The sequence below is a fragment of the Corvus hawaiiensis genome, chromosome 10, assembly GCF_020740725.1.
Source record: "Corvus hawaiiensis isolate bCorHaw1 chromosome 10, bCorHaw1.pri.cur, whole genome shotgun sequence".
NCBI lineage: Eukaryota > Metazoa > Chordata > Aves > Passeriformes > Corvidae > Corvus > Corvus hawaiiensis.
The window spans coordinates 16,783,740-16,809,217 of record NC_063222.1 but is presented as its reverse complement, the minus strand read 5'-3'; the positions used below and the strand labels follow the sequence as shown (position 1 = coordinate 16,809,217).

The 25,478-nt window shown below is 43.5% G+C and overlaps 1 protein-coding gene across 1 annotated transcript in view; it reads right to left on the bottom strand.

Annotated features, from left to right (window-relative positions):
- Positions 1–25,478, bottom strand: part of FGF12 (fibroblast growth factor 12) — a 221,053-nt gene that overhangs the window by 170,450 nt on the left and 25,125 nt on the right. The gene's annotated exons all lie outside the window — the stretch shown is intronic.

Sequence of the window (25,478 nt, the reverse complement as noted above, 5' to 3'; positions counted from 1 at the left end):
CAGACAGCATTTGCTGTGCTGCTCCCTGGGTAAGACTCGGCCGCTGGGGCAGCAGTTGCCCCATCACTCCCCTACCACAGGAACAAGGGATGGGAACATAGTGCTCAGGTCAAGTCCTGAGGGCTCTGCTTCACCTGACTAGTGAGTGAGTGGCCCTGCACCTTTTCTGCTTCCCATAAATAGGCCACCCTCTCAGCTCTCTGAATCCAAATACCTGCTTTTACAGGTAACACTCTTCATACCATTTCCTCGTGCTAGTTCACTGAGCAACTCAATGACTGTCCATGAAAGACCTGTCCTTATCTTCATTACCCTTCCTCCAGGTCACTCATGACTGAGCAGTAAACAGGCACGAGCTGACCTCAGACAGACCCCACTAAAAAGCCCCAAGAGCTGAACCAAATGTCCTGAATTGCACTTTGCTACTCTAGCAGCCACATCATAGTCCCACTTGTAATTCTAAAGAATGGACTAAATTTCATAGATTAAGCTACTACTTTTCAAGATTGCCATAATAATGATACTTAACATTCCTGGAGCAATTTACATTTTCAAAGCACTGCAAAAATGTTAATTAACAGCATGCTTATACCAGCTTGGGAAAGCAGTCACCTCAAAACTGCTGCTCTGCTGCTTCATTCACATACGCTCATTCTAGACAAATATCAGAAATCATTTAACTCCCATGTTCCTGGTAATCTTTTATTCTACCAGTTATTTAAGATTAATTTAAGGTTCAGCAACAAAGTGGAACTAAGGATATTAACATGAGCCTTAATAAATTCATGTAATTCTGATTGTCTATTAAACGACCAAAGAAAAACTTGTATTACAAAAGTCTCAGCCTTCACTGACTGTGTTGCACAATACTATGTGCAGCTATGTTTTTCAATAAAAATTCATACATTTAAAGAAGTCTGACTTGTAACTGGATTGCAGTATTTCCAAAATTCACCCTATTTTCACCTTGCACAATTCAGCTATAACAATCTTTGAAACTAACTGTAATTGTGCCTTATATTGGAAGAGACTGGCACAAATCCACAAAGGATCATCTATTTATAAGAAAAAACATCCAAAGGTACTGGCTGACACATTTTATGAAGAATAACACTCCTGCTTTAGGGAATAAGCCAAATATTGGAGGTTGGGAAGACACTTTTCCTACAGAAGCATTGATCTGTGGCTGCCTTGTGAGAGTTCTGGTGAGGCACTGGCCCTTGGACACAGTCAGAGAGATAATGGACAAAACCAGCCATAAATCTCAGATACTGTGACAGCTTCCATTAGTTGGCATTTGCCAGGCTCTTAGCTGGATCTGAACTTCATAAACCCTTAAAGGTATTTGGATCCAAGTGTTTCTACATTCCTCAGCCTCTGTGAAGGTTGGCAGAGCTAAACAAGCACTTTAAGAAGTGATGGCACAAGAGTTGAAAATTAAATCACCAAAAAACATTCCCTGCCACAGATCTGGGGAAGGGTTGCCAATAACTCTTGAAGCCTAATTTCATCCATCACCGAGAGCAATACACAACAGAAAGCTGCTTATGCAGTGCCCTGCTGAGCATCATCTGTTTACTGTGTATACTGCAATTTTTTTAAAATGCGTGAAAAATGAAAAACTATTTAAAGTCCAAATGCTGAATTTGCAGACTCCAGCCTTATGCCAGACAAGATGTTGATCTTTAAGCCTATTGGCATGAAAGAGTTTCATATTTAAAGAAGTGGCTTTCTTGTGTTGCAGCGTTCAGGTCAGATGGAGCCCATCTGGAGCAGGAGCAGAGCAGGGTCAGCAGGATCACCCACAAGCAGAGCTGTGCACAACAGAGACTAAAGCAGCTCGGCCCACTTAAACCCAGCAAAGAAAAATGCAAGAGGGAATATGATCCTCCCTGAGGTATTTATAGGACAGCATTGGAGCCCAGTGCAGATAAATATGGCCAAGAATACACATAACCTAGAAATCAGCAAGGTTTGATCAGCACAAGATAGCTTCAAAGCAGGTTCCCAGAAGGAATATGGATTTTAAGAGGGCACTTGAAGTTCATTAACATGGTGTACAATGAGGTTTTCAGCAAGAAAAGAAAGACAGGGCAGCTGGCCAGGGAAGCTTTTGCCCCTCCTTGGCTGGCATAATGGCAGGTTGCAAAGACAGAGGGCGATTTTAATCAAAACCCTCTTTACAAATGTGTTTCAGTTTCCCCCCTATGGCCCAGCTGCTGTCTAAACATTTTCTCTTGGTTTTGAAACACAAATACCTTGAGGGAAGATTCACGTTGATGTTTCTCTTGAGATAATAACAGCTGCTCTCTATTAGTGTTTCTTACAGATTTACTCTCACTAAATGCCCAGTCAGCTCAACACACGTTTGACAGGAAAAAGAACAAACAAGGAACTCAGGAATTTGTTTAATGGAGGGCTAGAGCCAGCTGCAAGTATAAGCCAGCACTGGGACTTGCATGCATGCATTCAGGAATAAACTTTACTTATGTAAAAGCTCTGCTGTCCTCAGTCATGTGCCAGGGGAAAAAAAAATAGCTGCTGCATCTGTTGGTAGTATTTGCAGACTCTGGACAAAATTCAGGCAGCCAGCAGCAAAGCAGCCACGGCTGAGGAAGTCATCTGCAGCAAGAGCACCTGCTACAGCCTTTTGCTGCATGAATGAAGTAAAGACCCAGCCATGACACTGTCCCTGCCCATGGAGCACTTCACCTCTAACTCAGGTCAAATGCTAAAGCACCAGTTCAGTCTAGCAAGAACTCCCCAGGCAGGAGAGGACACCAGCTGGATGGTACGTGACAGACGTCTGGGCACACAGGCGGTCACATTTGCTACTTAAGTGCCTGCAAAATAAGGGATCTTCCACTTGGAGACACGCTTTCATGCTAGGATTATTCTCTGCACTTCCTCAGGAAACAATTCCAAATGCCTAGATCTCAAAATCCCAAGTATCTATTGCAGGTGAGCTTGCTGCACAACAGGCTACATTTGCAGAGAACATTTAAAACCACCAGGTTACTCCATCATGACTCCTTCAGAGAAGCCAGTCCAGGACAAAACCAGGTTTTCTGGGGACAGTGTAAACCAAGAAAGAAGTTTATTTGGGATTTGTGCTTAGAAACTAAAGTATCACCTATTCAGTCTAGAAAGATATTTTTATGGAAAAGTGTCCTGGCAATATTATCTTGGTTTTTTATCCCTAGCCCATGTTCCTTCCCACCATCCAGTCTATCCCACTTCCCCAGGCAAGTTACAGTATAGGCAGAAAACTGACTTTTTTGTCACATTTACAATGACCTAAAGAAACCATGCTTGACCCCAGGCAGTCTAACTTATTCATAAGATACTCTCACACCACGTATCACAGCTATGATTTATTTATAAAGCATTCTTGATCTGACACATTACCAGAATATGTTCCACTTAGCTCTGAAGCATCTGTTTATTGGAAATCCATCCATATAATTGCCCTGTACATATCTATGGAAGTCACGATATCCCACACATTGAGAGATTTGTGGGTTTACATTAACACCTGCACCATGGCCTAAGCAGGAAAAGAGAAGCAATTGTGGGTGATACCACCAGTACCTGGTTTCTCCCACCTGAGGGGACATGATGTTTTTCCTCAGTAGGAGCCCTGGGATGAGTTCACAAAATGGATGGTTCAGCCATGCACTAAAATGCTCCACCATGCGCTGCTGGATCAGACCCATCCTCAACTGGGCCAGTAATCTAAACATTATATAATTACAGTATTACTTCACAAAACAAGTCTTTATACTATTGGCTTCACTGACCCTTTGCTTTTCCCCATTGTCCTGTGTACACACTGCAGCTCTTGATGCTGTAAGAAGTAGGTCAGAGAAGATGGATATGCAATGAGGAAAAAAGTCTGGGTTTACATCACTCTTGAGTAAATCCTCCATTAAACCAGTGAGATTGCCTAGGACATGCACCATGATGACTCAAGGGCAGTATCTAACCCTGACAGGCCTCTTTGGGCACACTAAATGTGCGTGTCTATTTCCCCCCCCTTCCTCATCCTCAGGCTCACCAGCAGCGCTGGTCCTGGCTACCTGTACTGCCAGAACAGGATTGTCTCATGAACAGTCCCCCAATCCCTGCAACTGCACAACCTCTGGTAGTTACAGGGTTTTGTGAAACAGAGCTTGAGAAATCCTAAATACTTCCGTGGTTTTCACGGGCTCATAAACTGAAACAATTAAACAAGAAAATAGATGCCTTCTATCATCCTGCTGGAGAGCTAGAGTTATTAGAGTTCAGGAAAGCCTTCCATCTGTTTCTCCTTTTACCTTTTGCCACATAAATGTCTCTTTGGCTATATTAGGAATGGACTCTTGCTTCTCCTCCTCCAGACAATTTTTTCAAACTTCCCTAGCAGTCAGTACAGAAGCAATAGCAAATATATTTAATAACCCTGGTAGATATTTGAAAGAACAACTGGGAGAAAACTTTTCAGATTCCCAACAGCATCAGGACCTGATGAGATGGTCCTGAGCTCACAAGGAAAACCCTGAAGCTAAGAACATGTGTGCCCTCTGGTTCAGTGTGCCCCTGCTCTGCCAACATGATCTAGAAGTGTCACATGTGACATTTAGGAGGACTGTCAGGACTCAAAACTACCATGAGATTATAACAAGTGGGCCACCACAAACCTGCAAACCTGTGCCAGTACCACCAGCAGAAAGATGCTTTCATCAAGATACATTCAGGGATGGTGTGGGGAAGAGGACTGGGTCTCTGAACACTGGTGTCTTCTTCCAGTAAACCTGCAACATGGCTGAGAGTCCTGGAAGAAGAATCACCCGTTTTTCATAAAGTTCTGGATATGTTTATCACAGCAATGAGGCCTGCCAAGACCAAAGAGAGAACACAGCTGAACTTGGCAAAAAAGCAGCTCATGTCAAGCTCCTCTTTTACCATGTCATTAGGAGGCTGGCTCTGCAACACAGAGAGCATCCAGCAATCAGTATGAGATGGGATGATAAGTAGGAGAGCAGCAGCTGGTATCAGAGAGGTTTAAGCACTCTGAGATCTTTCAGTCCTGAGCCATCACACCCACAGCAAAGGGTTTTCAGCTGCTGTTACATCTCCTCTTGGATGGGCTTGTGCTGGTGGCCTGATGGAGAAGAAAGCCAGGAAGAAGCTCAAGGCCCTTTCATCCTCAACTGCCCAAGCAGCATGGAACAAACAACTCATTTATATAGTTTTGAGCCCTTCTGGCCCTTGCCACAGGCTTTCTCTACAGTCACCTGAAATCAGGAACCACTGCTGAACAAACTGTCCATGGCAACTGAATTACAGTTTCACCCATCAAGGACAGGCTCAAGGAACCCAAACACCACCAAACCCACCCTGAATCACCAAGGCTCAGGGCAGCAAACAATTATTATATTTTGTATATCACAGTGCCTCATGTGGGGTCAGCCAGAGACTTTTACCCTGTGTTTGTTCCTGCCCTTCTCAAGAAAAAAAAAAAATTCCTTAAAATGGTTAGTTGTCCTCAGCAGTAATTAATTATCCCCCAAGTAGTGAACTGAAATGACAGTGATATTTCTACTTGAATCCTCAGGGGAAAATCCGGTTGTCTTGCTATGCTCTCTAAACCTGACATAAAGTTAAAAATAGGAAGTTTAATATGCAGTCTGCAGGACTTTTTCTGCCTGTAAGGCAATCCCAAGGGATGTCTCAGTTCAACTGCAAGCTCACAAAGTCCCGCTGTCCTAGAGAAGGCAGTGACATTTATTTCCCTGTTTGGCAGCTCAGGCTCAGTGAAACACTAGCAAGAACTAAAAAACTTGTCAATTAATACAACTGAAGATAATTTACAGGAAAAGCTTTTAAACATGTTAATCTCCAGTGAAGCCTGCTTAGAGCTACGTGACAGAAACAGCATGAGGAAAAGTGGAGATTTGGGCTTCCAGTGACTGGGAGCAGATGTTATACCTACAGATGAGCAGCAGCTGGGTGGGCAAGGACAAACACTAATTCATGTTTCTGCTGTATAAGTAGCCATGGTGGGTTGGAAGCTGTAACTTGGGGAGCAAATTGGGTTTGTCTTAAGGTGATTTTCCATCTCAGGTTTCAGGTCTTGATATATATCCATGCTTGTTACCTTTCCCACAGTGATCAAAAAGCAAGACTATTGAACAAGTATTTTGGTTAATTTGTATCAGTTCTTCATTCAAAGTTAAAAGCTGTTACAAGCTCATTTTACCAGATTTTCTTTTATTAAGAAAAAAAAGTCTGAAATCCCCTATTTTCCTCTCTTTCATTAATGAAGCAATATCTTGGAGTAAGAACAAGAAAATCCCCAAAGGATTAGTCTAATTTCTCTCCCTGCTGAACTGACAGTGCATTTCCCTAGCACAATTGTAATGAGAAAGCAACCACTGAAAGTGAACCAAGCCTTCACTCAGCATTGAATCCCAGTGTGCTGTAAAAGCCAGGCTGATTGTCAGGTGTTCTTTAAAGAACTAGGAGTTTATTTAGGCAAGATCTATTTTCAGAAAAGAGGAAAACAACTCTCTTTTTCTATGTCATCTTCAGTAACAGCACCTCTGTCTCCTTAGTGCTTGCACAGCTCTGCCAGAGAAGCCCAAACTCCGCCCTGGCCAGGCTCCCCTGGCACAGATCTGTGGCACCAGTACCCCAACTCCTTTTGGGAGGCTAGGTCACATCTATCATGACTTTTGGCCTGAGTTAGCAGGTCGAGGAAAATCTGACCTGTCAGCCAGACCTTCTACAGCACTGTGCTGATTTAATAAGCCCTCCCAGAACATGGAACAACAAGAAACACAGTGCAAAGACACCCAGCTGAGGTTTGGAAACCCTCTAGCAGCCAGGGTCTTTTATTTTGCTTGGAGGGGGTTTTGGTGGGTTTTTGTTGTTATTGTTTGTTTAGTGGTTTTTTCTTTCTATTGTTCACTGTATCCTATATTCCCATTACTCTCAACCACTCTTTAGGGCAATTATACAAATAGTTTCTATAACTCTGTAATTTTATATCTGTAACCATTCCAGGTAAAAATTCTCCCAACTCTTTTTAAGCAAAAGATCTCCCTGGCACAGGCATGCAGATTTTTCTCCCACCCAGCTTTCCCTAGTCCACTCCTAGGTGGGGCAAGGGTGCTGCTACAAGCTGTGTAACACTGATCTTTGCTGTGGCACCTGCAGCAGCTCTACTTTGTCAGAGAGAAAAAACATTGCCACACTCTTTGCTCCTGCCACAGAGCTTGGATATGCTCGCTTTAAAAACACAGCTGGCTCCGCACGGTCTGGTTAAAAGCCGGCCTACGATCCCAGGCTCTAGGCAGGCTTGGTTTAAGCCCCGGCAGGCAGTGTGCAATGTTTGTTTCCCTGGGAGGACAGGACCCCAGCTGCAGCACCCTGTGTGTGTGAGAGCACCCAGCGACACGCTGTCCCGCACGCCGCTTCCCACGGCTCCGGTGCCGCGGCCAGCCCAGCACACGCCTCGGTCACGCTGCAGGTGCCAACACAGCATCATGCAGCAGCAAAACTGACCGCAGGCATGGACCCCACCCACGGCCAAGTGCTTCCCTCTCCTTCCCCTCACCTTGCTCAGCTTCCAGATGCACTACTGGGAAGCCTGCAAGCCGAGGTGGCTGCAGCCTCTTGGAGAAGAAGGTGACCCCTTTCCTGCATGCTTCAATCAGCCCCATTCTCTACTTTGTGCTGCCTGTCCTCTGCATTAACCCCCTTTCTGGAAACGTGAGGTTACAGACTTTACCTGTGCTTTCAGATTTGGGTTTTTGGCCCCTAAAATGAAAGCAGTTGTGGGAGGAATAAGACTTGAGCTGAACTTTACTGCCTAACGTATGATAAATTATTTGTCTGTGCATCTCCCTTCATTTCATGTGAAAGCAGCTCTATGCTCTCAGCTCACAGCCAACTTGGTTGGCTTTATTTAATCTGCTTAATGAATTGATGGGTAACAGAACTTTTGTGCCCACAGATGAGAAATAAATCTCTTACTAATCAAAAAGCTTACAACCCCCCCAAGCTTTTTAATACGTGCCTTTCCAGGGCCATCATACTGCCACCACTAAAACCCTTGCAAGTGATAAATAAGAGGCTTTTGTTTCAGTTACATGCTAATGCAGTAAACATAAGAGCAAAAGAGGAAAAAGATCAATTTTGCAAAAGAAAGTGGCTTGTATTATGCTTAAATAGCTCTGCTTGTGATACAAACACCAGGCCAGTGTAAAAGCTGTGTCTTAGTGCAAGTGGCACTTTGCTCTTACATCCAAGTGATTTAGGCTACATAGCACAAATGCAAATAAATATGCAGGGACACCTTTTGGTTGGTGGCATCCTGTAACAGAGACAAAGATCTGTATACCACCAGAAATAGACACTCAGCACTTTGACCACATGCAGCCTGGAAACCTTAAATAATCAAATTCCAGCCCATATTTCAAACCTGCTGAGCCCCCAGAACCCCAGAGTCCCTTCCTCTGGTGCTGGAGATGCCTTGCATTCTCACAGCCTTTTGCAGGGAGAATGACAAGAAAGCTCTTACACAGCTCAGACCAGTGGCTACTTTTGAAAACCTGGTTGCAAGACGCTCATCGCAGGTCACTTCCCACACAGGAGCTGAGCAGAATGAAAACCTTGAACCAGCCAGAAATTGCTGTTGTCCCTGATAAGCACAACAGCAGCACTGCATCGTTTACTACAGATTTCCTGCAGCCACTGCCAAATATGGCACTTTGGGGACATTTATTTTAAGCGTCATTGTTCTCTGTGCATTAACATATGCTCCAGTCAAACCCTTTATTCATCATTGCCAGATATGATGAGCCTTGTTAGAGCCCCAATTAAAGAGTCTTGAAAGCGCTGCCTTAATTTATAACCAGGAAAAGAAAAACAGATTTTAATAAATATAAGGAACCTGAAACCAGTCAAAATCCCTTTCCTGATAAGTATATCTGACTTGGCTTTTAGCTCTTCAAGAAAACACAAAGTCCCTCGTGGGACTGTACCAAGCAGCTGAGATGAGACATGGACAGCCCCTATTGCCACTCTCCCAGGAAGGGACATGAAGTCCCCCAGGATTCACAAGGCATCCTCACCATTCCTCACGTCTGCAAGGAGAAGCTTTATCAAGCCACCTTTTCTTGAGGGCAGATGAGCTTGCTGAAGTTTGTAAGGCAGTAAATCCTCGACTGAGGCAATACCATTTTAAATTGCTTGAAGCATCAAGGCTCCAGGCAATCAAAGTTATTTTATCAGTTAGACTAAAATTACTAGAGAAAACTGAGGCACAGGACATCCTCCCTTTCCCAGCGCAGCCTCCAGCACTTTAAAGTTCAATAACATGAAGTCCTCCTGAAAAACTCACATTCACAGGATCCAAATACCTCACCTCAGGTCACTTGGCAAATTTCACTAACAGCCCTGGGACTCATCACCCTGAGTGACAGGTCCAAATTCTGCATGCAATTCCATTTGTGTGCACATGAAAAGCCCCATAAACCACCACAGCTAATATCAGCCTAAGGGAGGGAAATCTAGTTAATAGTGCATTAAAAAGTTAAATTCCATTATTAATGAAAATATGTCCATCAGAGCAATTATGCAGCACCCTTAGAGAAAGCTGCCAGGAGACAGAGCACAAGCAGAAGCAGAGCTGGCACTAGGGTGTCTGTGTATGGACTGGCTGAGCTGCTGCCAGCCTGCACCTACTGCAACCTCCCCAGGTAGAAAATACAATTGCAAACATCACTTCTGTAGCTAATTACTGATCTGCAGCAGCAGGCTAATAAAAGGCCTTGTGTAGAGGAAGAAAAAGAGACATTTGGTGCTTATAGAATTAAAATTCTCCACTCTGGGGGAATGTGGGATAAATAAACCAATTTCATGCAGAAGCCTAAGTGCTGAGAAAGAAAAATTCGACATAGAGGCTGAAAAACGATTTGGGGTTAATTAATATCCATGAGTCAAAGCTTGCCTGACAGCATGAGCAGGGGGGATGGCACAGCCTCCGAGTTAAGCCAGAGCACTGCACAGCAGCCCTCCACTACCTGCCAAGTCCTGCACCAAAGCAGCATACACATCGAAATCCTAAGCAATTCTTTATTCAATATTCCTCCTCCGTAGAGAAAAGGGACATATCTAGTGGAACACTTCAACAGTACTTCTCATGTTCATTTCACAATGAAGTGTTTTTAGAACTAGTGACTGGTGGCACCACATGTTTCCCCTTCTCTTCCACCTTTCTTGGGTGTCCAGGCAAAACCAAAGTCTCCATAATCTGGTGCTAAAAGCATAAGTTCCACTACGGGACTAAAAGAAACAAAAACAATGGCTATGTGGGACAGTGACAGATCAAGAAATAACTGGCATTAAGTCTTGTTGCAAAACCCTTCTGAGTGAGGTATAATAAAAGCTGGCTTTACAGTTGTTTGATTTTCACACTAATGAACAAATTAAAGTTTATTTCTATCATCTTTAACATTCATAGTGGCAGGCAGCTGAGGAAGCACTTGAGTTTTCAATGCATCAGCTTATAAGCATGTATGCAATTTTTATGGCTAAGCATTATGTCTCATACTGTTACTTGTGATCGGACCAGCTCTGTGTTTTTCCTCTCTCAATGTGAAGAGTGTAGCTCTGAGGAGTTTTTGTCGAGCAGGTTGTGAACAAAACTGAAATAACCACAGCAAATTAATTGGCAGAGACAGAAAAGCTCCCTGGGGTGCTACAAAATGATGAAGAGACTACAAAACTTCCTAGAGGACAATAAAGATGTACATATATGACCAGGTATTCCTCAGCCTTGTGTCCTATAAAGGTGGTTGTGAAAGCTGCGGTCCTGCAGGTTTTCAGTCTGACCTTAGTACAAGTGCAAAAATTAAGAGGTGAGCATGGAGAAACCTGCCAGTCAGGAGAACCACCACCATCCTGCTTTGGATCATGACTCCCGTTGCGCAGCAGCCCTTGGAGTCACCTGGGACCCACTCTGCTGACGTGCAAACACTGATCTCTGACCCGACAATGTTTCCCTGAAATGGCAACAACATCAGGAAGGTGCGATCAGGGGGATTCAGGTCTCTGCTTCTCTCAAGATGACCCCTGAAATGCTTAGCTCGTGATGTTATTAGCATCAGCAAGCAAGGAAGCCAGCCAAGAGCGAAATGTATTTTATCTTTCCATCAGCAGTTGAAGTGGGCCAGCGTTCAACAGCACAGTGTGCCAGCATTTCTTCGAACGCCAAATCCACCCTCCAAACTCCGGCTGCAGAGGGAACAAGGCTGAACGCCGCAGCTTCTACGTTTCAACGTCAAGCGCTGCTCAAGGCAGTAACCAGATATTGCCTCTACATTCCACACACAGATGAAGTTTTCCTACTCTGGGCCAATTTTCACCATCAAGAAGAACAGGCTACTCGAGTCAAATTCTGATAGACCAAGAGGGAGCGGGAGCCTGCCCGTGTCTCTCTGCGATGGTTTAACCCAGATCAAGGCACATCAGGCCAGTCTCAGCTACATGCAGTGTTTGCAGTTGGGAGGCACAAAAGCACAAGTTCACTGCTTTAGAAAACTAATCTGCTCTTCAGAAGAAAATATCTAAAAAAGAAACAAGCAATCTTCATAAAAATAGATGAAATTGGGATTTTCCATGGGATAGCACAGGACATGGAAAGGACTCCTCGCACCAGTGAGACTATTACCATCTTTCACCAATAGACTGATCCAAATGGTGCTTCTGCTGAGCAATTCAGTGCACAGACCCCAACCCCACCTGTATCTGGTCTCTATGGAGCTGTGCAAGTGAGGAGAGGAGATCCTGTGGAATTTATCTCCCATAGCTGTAAGGCCTTCAAACCAACTGGCACCCTTTAAATACAGCTCTGCAACACCTGGCAACTGTTTTACTGGTAACACCCTCATCACAAAAGCCCTGACACATTTACTAGCCTGGAGCAGAGCAGATCCCGAGCAGCACTCCAGCACCTGAGACGGGAGATATTCCCACTGCAGCCATCAAGGACAGGTGTCCTGTGCCTGGCAGCTCACACCAGCCTACACAGAGGGGCTGCATTTTGCACACACACCAAAGGAAAAGCAGGAGAGTCCTCCACAGGTTACATGCTCTAAGAAGTGTATGCAGGCAGCCCTCAGGCACTGCACACTTCAGCCTCAATGAGCTTTAAACCTTTAAACACACACCAGAAGTGCTGCTGCTCAGAGGCTACAGGCCATATATCATGCACTAAATGACTTAGTACCCTTTTTGTCTCAACAGAACTGTCACTTCACGCTGTAAGAGCAAAAGAGCCAGGTAATGCAGGTTTTTTGAGTGCTTATAGTCTGCAATAAAGCTCCATGTTTATGAACCCACGATCCTGAACAAAACATAGCATAATCGCCCTTTCCATTCCCAAAGAAAAACAAAGAAACTTTCATCTCTGCAAAAGTACTGAAAGCGGTTCATTTAGGAGGCTTATTTTGTTTAGAAAGCCTGCTTTTAGCTTTTCCAGACTTCTCAGCTATAGTACATTTTTCTTTAATTAGTTTAGCTCAACCAGCAAAGAGCAGGAGTTGAGCAACAAGGGTCTGCACATAAAAGCATTTGAAATCTCTGGCTGGCTAATACAGTCTAAATATACACTGCAATCTGCCTGTCAGACTTATTAGAGGGCAGCATTGTGTTCTGTATACTACATTACTGTTACTGTGTTTTCCAGGAGAGTGAGTTATCCACTGATAGTGATTTCATGTGGGTAAATGAGGCTGCTAGGTTTGGTTCATTAGCATCTTTTCTGCAGCCACCAGCATTTAAATTAGAGATTCTCCTGGACCATACAAAGGAATGAGTGTTTACTCAAGTGTTTCACCAGCTTGTCAACACAAGGACCTCTCATACATCCCACACTCCTGCCTTTGCCGAGGCTTGTGGAAGCTACAGAAACAGGTACCTCAGACCTGAGCAGCTCCTGACAGAGAGAGAATTCAATCCCCACATTTCATGGCAGGAGATATCCTGATACAACCTTTGAAGCAGACCAAAACAAATATCAAGTATTGTTTGGGTGCAGGTTGCCATGCTAACTGCCCTGTGAGCACTTCTGGATTTCCCATCAAAATCTCAGACTCACTTCTGCCCTCAGACCCAGTCAAGGGGCTGGCACAGCTCCTGCTGCCCTGCCTAGAGCCCATTTTGGTCAACAGTGCAGGGCTATGGGGAAGCCTCCCAGGCCCCAGGGAGCACAGTGCTGGGATGCTCAGGGCTGACATTACCTTTGTAGCCTCCTGAACCACCAGCCTCCCTCCAGCATCCAGCTTGGTTATTTCTACTGCCCCAAAACCCCACACAGCCAACAACACAAGGTGAGATGCAGGCAGTGCTCAGCATATGAAACACTGCAGGCAAACTCAAGGCAAATAGAGGGGCAAAGAAAAATGGTTTTATCTCCTCTGCCGGCTTGTCTGGCACTAGGGAGAAGAGAGGGAGGATCCTTCTGCTCAGGCTTTGTCCCCATCTCCAAGACTTCCTCCATGTTGAGTCATTCGCACTTGCATGAAGCAACATTGAAGTCAGTGATAGGACTGGGTAGGGAGAAGGGAGAACTTTGTGACAGGATGTGACATGGTACAAAACCACGTGTGAGAGCAAACAGGCTGCTGGTGGGAACAGGAACATAGGCATATGGCAAAATCCAGTTCCTGGAATGATTTATTAGACAAAAATAATCCTAAAGGTTGCTTTAAATTCAGTGCTTTAATGCCCTTCTGCTCTCTGAGTGAGGCAATTAGCTGGCTATACACTAGATTAGAAAACTGAATTCCTTTCACATACAGAACACGTGAAATAGTGCTAGTTGTGACTCAAAGCCCCTTCCACAATGTCTTTTAAAAGGCAATATGTGTTTGGGTAAGTAGCTGGTGTATTCCCAAGGAAAGTTTATTTCACCAGTGCTCCCCATGTCGTCAGCTAATTTTAGAAGCACTGCAGCTATGCGTGGTGTCGTGGTAATTGTGGCTGGTGTGCAGAAAGCACAAAGGAGCAATAGCCATAAAACTGCTTTTCACTACCACTTCACAGCAAAGGTTCTCAGAGCACTGCAGTTATTTGCACCTTCACAGCTCCACAATTTATCAGTCATTTCACAGTCATGGAAATCCAGGCAGAGATGAAGTGAGGCAGGCATGAAAGACTCAGGAGAACTCCCCTTTCCCAGAGAGGGGTTCATTCCTGCCTGGACAGAGCACTGAGTCAGCACTCAAACTCCACTAACATCAAACAGAGAGCTGGGGTACAAATTACAGGCAAATAATTGGTCTTTAATTTTAAAAAAAATGCCTTAGCATAGACAGAGAACCCCTATATTTAAAGGTTTAAGCTTTTGAAAGAACTTCAGGGGCAGGACAGGGAGGCTCTGTACACCAGGTCCATACATCTAATGAGACAATAATTAAACATCTAATTTTATAATCATGCTTTTGACCTGGTGAGCAGTGCTCTGGGTTAAAAGCACCCTCAAACCTACGGATGCAAAATAAAACCTGCTTAGCATGGACAGCAGCCCTTCAATTCTGTCAGCAACAGTGAGGACAGGTGTCTGTTCTACATCATGCTTCTAGCTCAAGGATCCACCTTCTCCAACAGATTTAGATCTTCTTCAAGAATACTTGGCTTCAGCTCCAAGCTGAATCCCAAGTTTTCCAAAAATTACAGCACTGATTAGATTTATGAGATGATTAAGAGGCTTTCCAAGTCCAAAATTCAGGTAGTTATGCTGTAACAGGCTGTTCCGCTAAAAACCCCTGAAGGCAAAGCCAGTTTCAGGTCTAGTTTCCAAGAACAGCATGTACTCTGAAGACACACTGCACACTGCAAGGTGTGCCTGCCACAGCACCTTCAGGAAGTCACACCTACAGTCACATGCCATCAGCTGCTGTGGGGCTGATGGACCTGACCTCTACAGCCCTTACACAGCTGCAGTAACTGCAGCATCTCTGACTTCAGTCTATCTATGAATTATCCAAAGCAAAGCTCAGCCAGCACCTGCAGCAGTGACTGACCCACACAACTGGACCATCACAGCCACAGCAAGATGTGCCCTCACACAGCACCAAAAGCCTGCTTGGGGATGTATCAGAGAGACAAGCGAGCCTCAAAGCACTGAACTAGGGATGCATAGCAGGCTAAGCAAGAACTGAGTAAAACTCAGCACAGACTGCAAAACCAGCTTAAAAAACCTGGTGGCCCTAACGAGGCCTCTGAGCTGCTGCTGCTGCCACAAGAGGCAGCTGTGATGGAATAAACTGAGGTGTAGCATCATGATGATGCAGGGCAAACGTGCCCTGCAGACCATCAGCTGCACCAGCAGCAGAAAACCCTCCTTTGGCTGCAAATGGCTCTGAAAAAGTAATTAGTTTTCCCCGAGTTATTAGGAAAGTGAGTAACTGTGCGCACAATTACAGCAGTGCTGTAGACACTGCGCTCCAAATGAGGGAAAGGCAAAGCTGAAAAGAGATTCGTTTGCAGCTGTAATTGTTCTCTGTCCTTACTTTGCTCAAGCAGCTACAATTATTAATCCATAAATTCAACATCAAAAGCTAAGATAACTAAATAGAGGCAAGGTCAGATGGAAAAAATAATCTAATCTTTTACATTACATTAATTTTTTTCCAGCTGAGATGGCTTTCTTTCTGAGCTGATATCAAGAGCATACATATTTTAAGTAAGTCCCACTGGCCACACATGCCATCAGCAGAGTGCAGCATAGCAAAAAGTAATTGAAGTAATTGTTTTTAAGGACAAAGCATATTCACTTTAACCAAAATAACAGTTTATGTAGCTGAAAAGAAATCAGATATGAAACTCCACAATGAATTTATTTCCCTGCTACAAGTAATTCTTTAGATTCTTTTCTGTGAAAAGAGATGCTCAAGAGTTTAGAAGGGAAGTGAGCCCTGGATGACATTACCTGTGTTGTGGATCAAAGCAGCTTGGTAGAAAAAAGCCCTATTGATACTAAAGCCTGCCCACAGGGAAAAAGCTGAAAAACACAGACACAGACTCCAAGACCTATGCTCAACTACAGTGTTGAGGACAGGAAAGTATTCTTAGCCTGGAGACAAAAATAAATTAATATAATTACTCCAAACAACAAGAAAAAGTTTATTACAAAACAGAAGAGAAATATGTCTTTGTCAACAAAAGCAAAATAGTTTAATTCCTCCTACATTCTAGTTCGAAAGAAAAGTGAAGAAAAGTAAAGAAAGGAGAAGCTAAGAGAAAAAAAAAAAAAACCAAAAAATACAACCACCTTTTCCTCACAAATCCTAAACTGGAAACTATTTCAAAACATTAAAAGCTTTTCAAGTAGCACAGCATCTGGGACCCTTTCACACTGAAATCACATTAGCACATCTCTTTCATAGTGCAGCCAGGTTGGTTCTCACTTCTTTAATAACTAAGCTGTAAAACCCTTTCTATCCACCAAATAAGCAAGTTTGTGCTGTTACAGAAAAATAACACTATAAGGACTACAAATCTGTCTTGTTATTTACTCCACACTGGCAGAATCCCACCAGGGATGAATTAAAATAGATCATTTTTCCACCTTTTCCAAAACGAGGACTCGGGTATTTTCAAAATCCTTTACCATTCATCTCTGCTCACAGCATGTGCAGCTTGTGAAAAAGTTCCCTTTCTCATGTGCTGCAATTAATTTTCTGAGGTGGACAGCAGAAAACAACAGACCCATGAGAACCTCATACTTGGTCTGCAGGGAACTGCAGCACCACATTCCAGAAGTGGCCTTGGCAGACTTGGCATGTTGCTGCATTGATTCATTGTCCTGTCAATGAATGTAACTGGATGTTTATTAACAGTGAAAACAAATACATTTTATCTTCTACACCAAGAGCTGTCTTTCTGAACAAGAGAGAAGTGTGAAGAAGCAACTGAGATATTAATATGCTTAAAATAAAAATACATGGCTGGCATCATGGTATTTGATTTAATGATTAGCACATGAGGAACATGAAATTTAACATGAAATGTGAACTGTCACAAACAATTCCAGGTTTTTTTAGATTTTTCCATTCTCAGCATAAAGATAGGCTGTATTAGATCAGTATCCTGTTTCTAGAGGGTATTAGCAGAGAGAGGGAAAGTTATCTAGGTACACATCACATATTAGCTATCTGCCCCAGTGAATATTCTTATATTCACTGATCATTTTAACGCTTTTTAGAGTTTTCTGAACCAACACTTCTATGATTTGAAACACTCAGGGAACTCAGTGTTCACTAATCCCATTCACCTCTCCTTTGACAGCTGCAGCTACCCTGGGATGGATGCAGCCACTGCCACATCACCTCCGTCAGGTGAGCCCATAGCCCCTGTGGGGTAGTTCAGGGGAATTTCCTTCCTGAGCCATTTCCCAGAACAATCTCATCTCCAAAATCACCTGAAGTATCAATGATTTAGAAGCCCAGCAGAGGTGCGGGACACAGGAGTGAAGGTTCTGGCCACAGTTAGCACAGGTCTGCAGGAAGAGAGTGGTGATACTCCGAGTCACCCAGTCTATCTGGGGGACTACAAACCTGCATCACCACAAAGTCACCTGCTCTGCTGACAGGACACATGTCCTTGGAGCCAACAGCTGCTCCAGCAACAAGAGTTTTTGAACCTCAGTGCTGAGTGGCTTTGTGACATCAAGCACACAATAGCTTTGAGCAAATGCTCCTGCTTCCTGCTAAAGAATCCCAGTGTCAACTGTGTCTGACCAGCCCCCAAGCATGTCCCATACACAACACTCAGCCTCCATCCTGCTCCAGTAGGAAACATCCCAAAAATCTGATCTCAAACCTTAAACATAAAAAACTACAGCTCTTGAAGGCAACCTGGATCATTTACCATAAGTCACTTCTGAGGTGACTCAAATAACATCTCCCCTGTAATGAATTCACACCCCACTGCCAACAGGGCGTCAGAGAGACTTGCTCATGGGCACGGAGTACTTTCTCCAAAGCAGACAGGAGCCATCTCTCATAAATCATCACACACCAGAGGCAACATCTGCAATAACAAATGAGATCTCTAAGGCATCTTTAAAGTCTTGGGTTTGCTACATTCAGTTTAAAGATTGTAGATGTGTCTTTGGTGGAAGAAAATATTCCAACGGCATACTACTGTGTATGCCACTATTCAGGGAATGAAGAGGTCCTGCCACACTGCTCTAATTAGTGGAGACTCAGTATCTCCAGCCCATGGCCAATTGGGGCTGCCCCCTCCACTACTGCTTTGGAAGTTTAGGGCACATTCAGATGAAGCATACTTACAGCACAGAAAAAACAGTATAAAGCAAAAGGATAAAAAAATGCTGTTTGTGACTGCCATCTGCACGAAACTACAATTTAAAGCATCAGTTCCCAACCACCCACAACCTGAGGCTGTTTTCCAAAGGACATCTTCCCTTTTGCAGGTACAATGTGTGCTTGGCAACACCTGCAGTTACTCTTAAGGGTTCAGACTTGCAAGTGCACCTCAGTAACAGCACGGACAAGGGTTGTATTTCCTTCTGTGTGTTTTTACTGATTAACAGCTACATTACAGCAGAGTGCAGAAGGCAGACAGACCTATAATACAGACTATCCAATACTACAGAACATACCAATAATACAGAACTAACAGACCCACCCATTGTGGGACATTCAGACTTACAGAGAATCTTCTGCAGCATCAAACAGGTAGGTCTAAGTACTGAGTTCATCACATCTCAGTTCTACCCAATTGAGGTGGGAGGGTCAAAATTAAAAGGGGGGGGAAATCCATGCAATTTTGAACACTTGTTTTGTCTGGCAACAACATTAGCAGTATTTGCAGTTATCCAGTGTAACAACTCCCGTCTTCATTCCCATCACATCGCAGCACAGGGAGAGAATTAAAGTCATCACATTTGCCAACAGCCCATATTGAAATCACATGGCTGCTGTATAAACTTTCAATTATGGAGGATAGAGGCTGAGGGTGGAGGAGATAATCCTTTTAAGAACTGCTTCAAAGGTAGAGTATGGATGAGATTTCAGAAAGGCTAACTTAGAAGCTGTGTGATGTATCTGTTGTTTCGATATCAAGGTCATTCATAACGGTTAGACATGGTTTTCACAAAGGAAGCCTTTAAAACATACTTTATTTATTTGTTTCTACAAATATACTGATTCTAGTTATAAAAATCCCATTAATTGAGTGCCACACAAATCATCAAAGAATCCCCTCACTGTTCAAAGAATAAGACAAACAAGGAACCCTGTTTACACCAAGCTAAGGAAACCCTAAGATCAAGCTTAACACAAATAGACTTGAATAATTTCAGCTTTCAGTGAAAGCAAGCTGAGCATGCCTGAGTTGCTTTGCATTTGCTCCCCTGCCCCAAGGCTGTGCACTCAGTAGATGCTGTGGATTAGCTGATTTTCTCACTGTGCACTGCACTGACTTGTGCATACAGGTGAACCGAAGCTACATATTTTGGGAATAACGCACTATTCTGTCCTTGTGAAATCTGGCTTTAGCAATTAACTATGCATGGTGCTTTCATAATGCATGTACTTGGGAGGAATTTTCATTCCCACAAGCTCTCTGCACTGACAGCTTTCAAACCTTGCATGGAGTGTTCTTCAAGGTGGCAAAACAACAGGATGGCCTGCTGTCCTACCAGATCCAGGACAAGAGGAAAACTTCAGGGCTTCTGAAGCTGGCTGGCAAATATCCCAAGGGATAATAGTGCTTCACTGCATACAGCCACATCTGAGCAATTCACTGGAAGATAACACCTCTCTTTTTCAAACTTATCTATGTTTCTCAGCTAACAAGTGCTCCACCAAGGAGCCCTGTGGGGCACAGAGAACATCGACTTTGTGCAATGATGCTCCACCAACTGTTAGAGTGAGATGTACAGTTTAGTACATGAAAGGTGTTCTTCTGGGGCTCTCACTGGAAACCAACAGCAAAGCATGGATACCCAAGGAAAAATGTTGTAGCAAATAAACCTCAGATTTGTTTCCTCTGTCTCTCATATGGTTAATTTGTTTTATCTGTCTAGGCAGCAGAAGACTACAACACACCAAAGTAGCCAGAATTGCTCATTTCTGGAACTCCACTCCTCAACGGTGCTGCATGCTGGCAAACAGTCACACAGCAGAAATGTGGAGAAATAATTGGTTTTCATGTATTTGTGAACAGCAAATAGAGAAGAAATGGAACAACTCTCAGTATTTCCTTCAGTCGATGATAGCTCAGATAAAAGATAAAGCTGAGATTTTACTCTTGTTCTTTAACAATCAAGAATTGGAAGAGAATAAAACCCGAGCTACTGCAGGGGATTTCAGCACAGAAAAACTGGAGGTCCCACATGGCTGCCACCAAAATGCCCTCCAAACATTATCGCCACCACCCAGATGACAACGTACGAACTCAAAAACGCTGTGTCCAACAATCAGCCACATGGAAGCACAGAATTAAACACACATCACCCTGGAGAAAGGGAAAGGTGATGACAAGAGACCAAAAACTAGCAATTATAAGTTTCATACAGGAAGGCCCAGAGGCAAATTTAGCTAGTAGAATTAAGAACCATATAGGTGGGTTTTAAGGCAATTAAAAATTATTCCACTGCTGTTCAAATCAGTTCCACATGGTAGGGGTCAAAAAAAATAGAAGATATTTTTAAAGCTTTTCATTGCAGAGTGGCAGTAGTTAAGTGGTGTCTGCATGTGTTACATCATCAGTTCCACACTCCTTATTCTACTACCAACTAAGCAGAATCTGAAAGTGCAGCTAATTAAACAGAACCTAAATTCAGCAGGTTTGGATGACTTGCACCACAGTTTTAGAAGAACATCCTGAAACACTCTACTATTGATATCAATCTCAAATATGGTGGGTACATGGAAGTCACAGTAGCTGGAAAAAAACCTCCTGATGTGCCAAGTATTTTAAGAATTAAATAGAAAATCCTAAGAATGATCTCCAATAAACAAAAGTGATAAAATTAATCTGTATAAGTTGGAAATTCTCCAGAACACACAGTACCTAGTATTATAGATTTTTTAAAGAGTATTAAATAATACACTTCAACATGATTTTAGTCAATAAAAAGATACCCTGGGCTTTTTATACAGAATTTTGCTTCACGCTACACAATTTGATTGAGATGAGGAAATGATATGACATGTATTAACAGATGAAAATCATTTCATGCAGTGGTGACTGAACAGTCACAGGTATACATGCATGTTCCTACTGAGGACTTGGTAGAGGCTGCTCCTTGGCCCTGCAGTGTAAATGAGTGGGAGAGAGTCTAAAATTACTACTTGTCAAGCCTGAGGATGGCAAACATTGTGGGACTGCAAAATAACTGAGAAAGGAACAACAGATCCACATGGCTAAATAAGCTCCACCAAAGAACACAGTATAGACTTCAGTACTGCCACACACACAGCGCAACACAAACAACAGGACAGCATCCTGTGAAGCCACTGATTTTAGCAGAAGCCTCATGGCCAACATGCAATTAGAGAAGCTGAGCACACTGTGCTGAAAGGGTCCTGTGCTCAAGGGAAGCTCAGAGAACTTTGGATGTGGGATGCTCAAAATTAAAAATAAATCAGCATGTGGCATTAGCACTGTCAAAGTCATGATAAGTTTTAATGCTTGCAATTCAAGAAGAATACTGAAAAACTGAATCCAGTGCAAAGAACCTCCAAGAGGATGATTAAAAGACCAAAAGCTCAGCTTAGAGAAAGGCTCCAGAAGCACCATCTGTTCTCCTTAACGAAGGGAGAAGGTTAATAGGACAATCTGATCACAGTTTGCAAGTACCTACGTAAGGAACAGAAATTCGATCAAAGAGCTCTGTCCTTTAGCAAATCTGATCTAACAAGAGGTAATACAAAATTCAGACCAACTCAGGCCCAGAGTAAGATATGTTTATGATGGTTAACCAGTTAAAGCTGATGTTGCCAGTATTACCAGTATGGATACCTGTCAGAAAGGCTAAATGCAGGACAGTAAAAGCTGTCGTGGATTTTCAATCACACATTAAAAACATGACGGCACAATTTCCTCCCCCCCACTCAGAGGCAACTTTATAGCTAAAAATGAATTAATTCAGAGCAGCCAGGGAATTTTACAGCACAGACTTTACACAAGCAGTTCTGTCTGTCCCATGAGGCCCATACCACAGGAGCATCACTCTAAGGTATGGACTGTGATGTGCCACCAGTGACAGGCTCTGTCATTCTGGCATCTATCAGGAATTAAAATTTTAAGACAGAAGCTTCTCTCCTGTACCATTGGCTGGCCAACATTGCCACACCAAGCTAGTATTTATTACTGTACCTCATCCCTCAGCATCTCTCACAAAATGTGACTCTGGGATAGAACATGCACATTCAGATGGAGCCTGAACTCCATGGACCTTCAGCTCAGGTCACATCCTGCAGCATCCTGAGCCATGCAGAAAGGCAACAGCTATAATGGGCATAAAGTGAAGAATCCAATCATTATTTAATCCAATCATTATTTAATTAAATATTCATTGCTTATTGTGGGGTTTTTTCAGAAGGATTGGGGGATGTGGCATTCTTTCAAATGCTCTTTGGCTCTGGAAGCTCAGGGAGCAGAGCATCAGCTGCAGGACCCCCCAAGTTGCTACTGGTTCAATAGGTTTTACTGAGATGAGCCTTTAGTATAAACACATCCCAGTTACAAGCCTGGGCAGCCCATTTAACTGCCACCTTGTTAATAACTCAGCAGTGTTAAGGAGTAAGTAGAATTACAGACTGAATTAGGTTGTAAGGGACCTTAAAAATCATCTAGTTCCAGCTAGACAGTAGAAGACGTTTCAAGCAGCACCTTCCTCTAGACCAGGTTACTCAGAACCCCATCCAGCCTGATCCTGAGCACATCCATGGGTGGGGAGTCCACCACCTCTCTGGTAATTTAAGTCCTTCAGCAGGTTTTCTTAATAAGCTCTTTGACTTCTGGGCACCAGAGGCTTGTTTCCTCAGGGCTTGCACTGCAGTGTAGTGCATGAGGAGCCTTGGACTCCCCACCTCAAGCCCAGTTCTCTCACCACATGCCATGAAAGCATTTGCAGCTCCAGCCTTTTAGTACAAACCTATTCCTCCTCTTCTGTCCCTTACATTTAAGTACAAATCAATGTTTCCTGCCCTACACACAGCATACAGACACTGTTTTTAAGGGAAACACAACTACAGAACAGAACCCAATACCACAAATCAGAAGTGCAAAAAGCTGCTGATGGATTTCTAGGAATGAGGGCCTGGGGAAGAAGGGGAGAGAGTTTGGCTAGAGGCAAAAGCAGCCTATAGAACAACCAGCAGCAGGCTGGCTATGTGTAACCATTCATTAATTCAGTTTATAACAGCCACAGCCCAAGGCAGAGTTGAACTCCTCGCTGCACGTAGGTGCATCATGCAGCAGCCTTCACAGCAAAGGCTCTGCTGAAAAATTCCCAGCCCTGTCCCTCTGCCGAGCCTGCTGCTCCACTCCTCATTCCTGCATGGAGCCACTGATGTTTTGGAGGGGGTGGGAGCCCGTCCCTTTCTGGCAACGCAGGCACCTCATGTAAATTCATTGAATAAATGCAGTCATTTCTCTCAGCTGATCCATCCCCACGTGCGTGTGCTGAAGCTGTGCCAGACCCTCAATGCAGCCAACTCTCCCACAGTTCATCACTCCTGAAGGTGAAACTGTTCGTCACCCTTATCAGCATTTCCCCCGTTCCTTTCTCCTCCCCAACTGCCTTTTCTGAATTTCCTGGCCTTCCTTTCTCACAGGAGCCTGACTCTGCACAAGTCAAAATCAAACCCAGGCACAGCCTTGAAAGAGACCTTGGAGAGTAAAGGACATTATAAAGTTATTTTAAGCTGAGGAAAACTGCATTTTCCCTTAGAGATTGACTTCAGTCTCTAGAGCCCTTGAATTTTTAGACTTAAATCTGTCTCCTTGATAAGGCTCCATAGTAGCTGAGACCCACAAAGAAGTTTCCAAAGCACAAGTCGGCATAAATAACTAGAAACAAAACTAGAGCATCATCACTAGATGCTCACATGAGCTCTGGCTTCTGCAGTCAGTCCATGTGAGCCTTTAGTCATCTGAAACAGCACAACCCTCAGCTCTTCATGGATGAGGAAAGCTGTGCTGGATTAGCTGGAGCCGATTCTTTCTCCCCTCTATATTTGAGTAACAACCAACGCTTAGTTCCAAGCCTGACTTGAAGAAATTACTCCAATTAAACGAGGGTCTGATGAGCAGAGCTGCAGTGTGGAGCCCACCCCACCTGCTACTGACCCCAAGCTCCATGCAGGTCGGCAACACCCCATCACATCCCACAGGGCTGGACAGAACACAAAAAAGATTTCCTTCCTGCAAGGGATGCTTGTCACCTCTGGGTGCTGCTCTGAGCAGAACCCCCCACACTAACCATGCACATCCAGGGCTTTCAGTGGCTATTTTGCCTTGTAAAGTGTAACTACTAGAAGCTGAAAACACATGGTCAAAACAGACTTCAGAATTCACAGACTCAAAACTTTTATCCAGCTGTGGAAGCTCTATGGGCTTAAGTTTACATCATCTTCACTTTTATTAACTTCAGCAGCTGTAGAAGCCTTCTCAAACAGGAAAATGAGGGTTTGGTTCTCTGATATTAAGAACCTTGGAGAGTAAAGCAAGGGAGGTACTCAGAGCACACAGTGAGAAATCTGTCAGAAAAGATGGAAATAATCTATTATTTTAAAGAGCACACAAGCACCCAGCCAGCCAAGGAATCTTTCAATTTTTAATTAGAGATGCTTCTCCAGCTTTTTTGAATTTGGAGAGGGAGTGATAGAGATCTTTATCAGACTCTTTTCCAGATTCAGTTATATAGCTCTAGCTCTGTATGCGCTTCTAAAGAAATTAAACATTACTTACTTTCCAGAAGTGACTGGTGATTGAGGATGCCTTAAATTGAGACTTTGAGACCCTTGATATGGCTTTTAATTGCATTTTAAAAAGTGTGCAATCATTTATCAAATCTGTTACCTTTCAAAGCATTGTCAAGTTAATTTCTTCAAAGAGGCACTAGTTTCCGACCACCAAAAAATTTCTGTCAATACCTTGAATGTTTTCAAGGTACATTTTCACACCCAGAGCAGCAATGACAGAAGTAATCCCATGGGGACATCCATAATAATACTTTTAAAAACAGGGTGCATCAGACTTGTTCCTTTAAAAAAAAAAAAAAAAAAAAAAAAAGGATCTCTACATGTCAAACCTACACAAAATTCAAACCTGAGGACAGCCAAAAATTTGGCATTACAGCTCAGATCCATTTGGTTCCCTCCCTGACTCCCTCTGCTCAGACAGGCAGTTTTTTGCATCTGCTCAGCACATGCAGCCTTGCCATG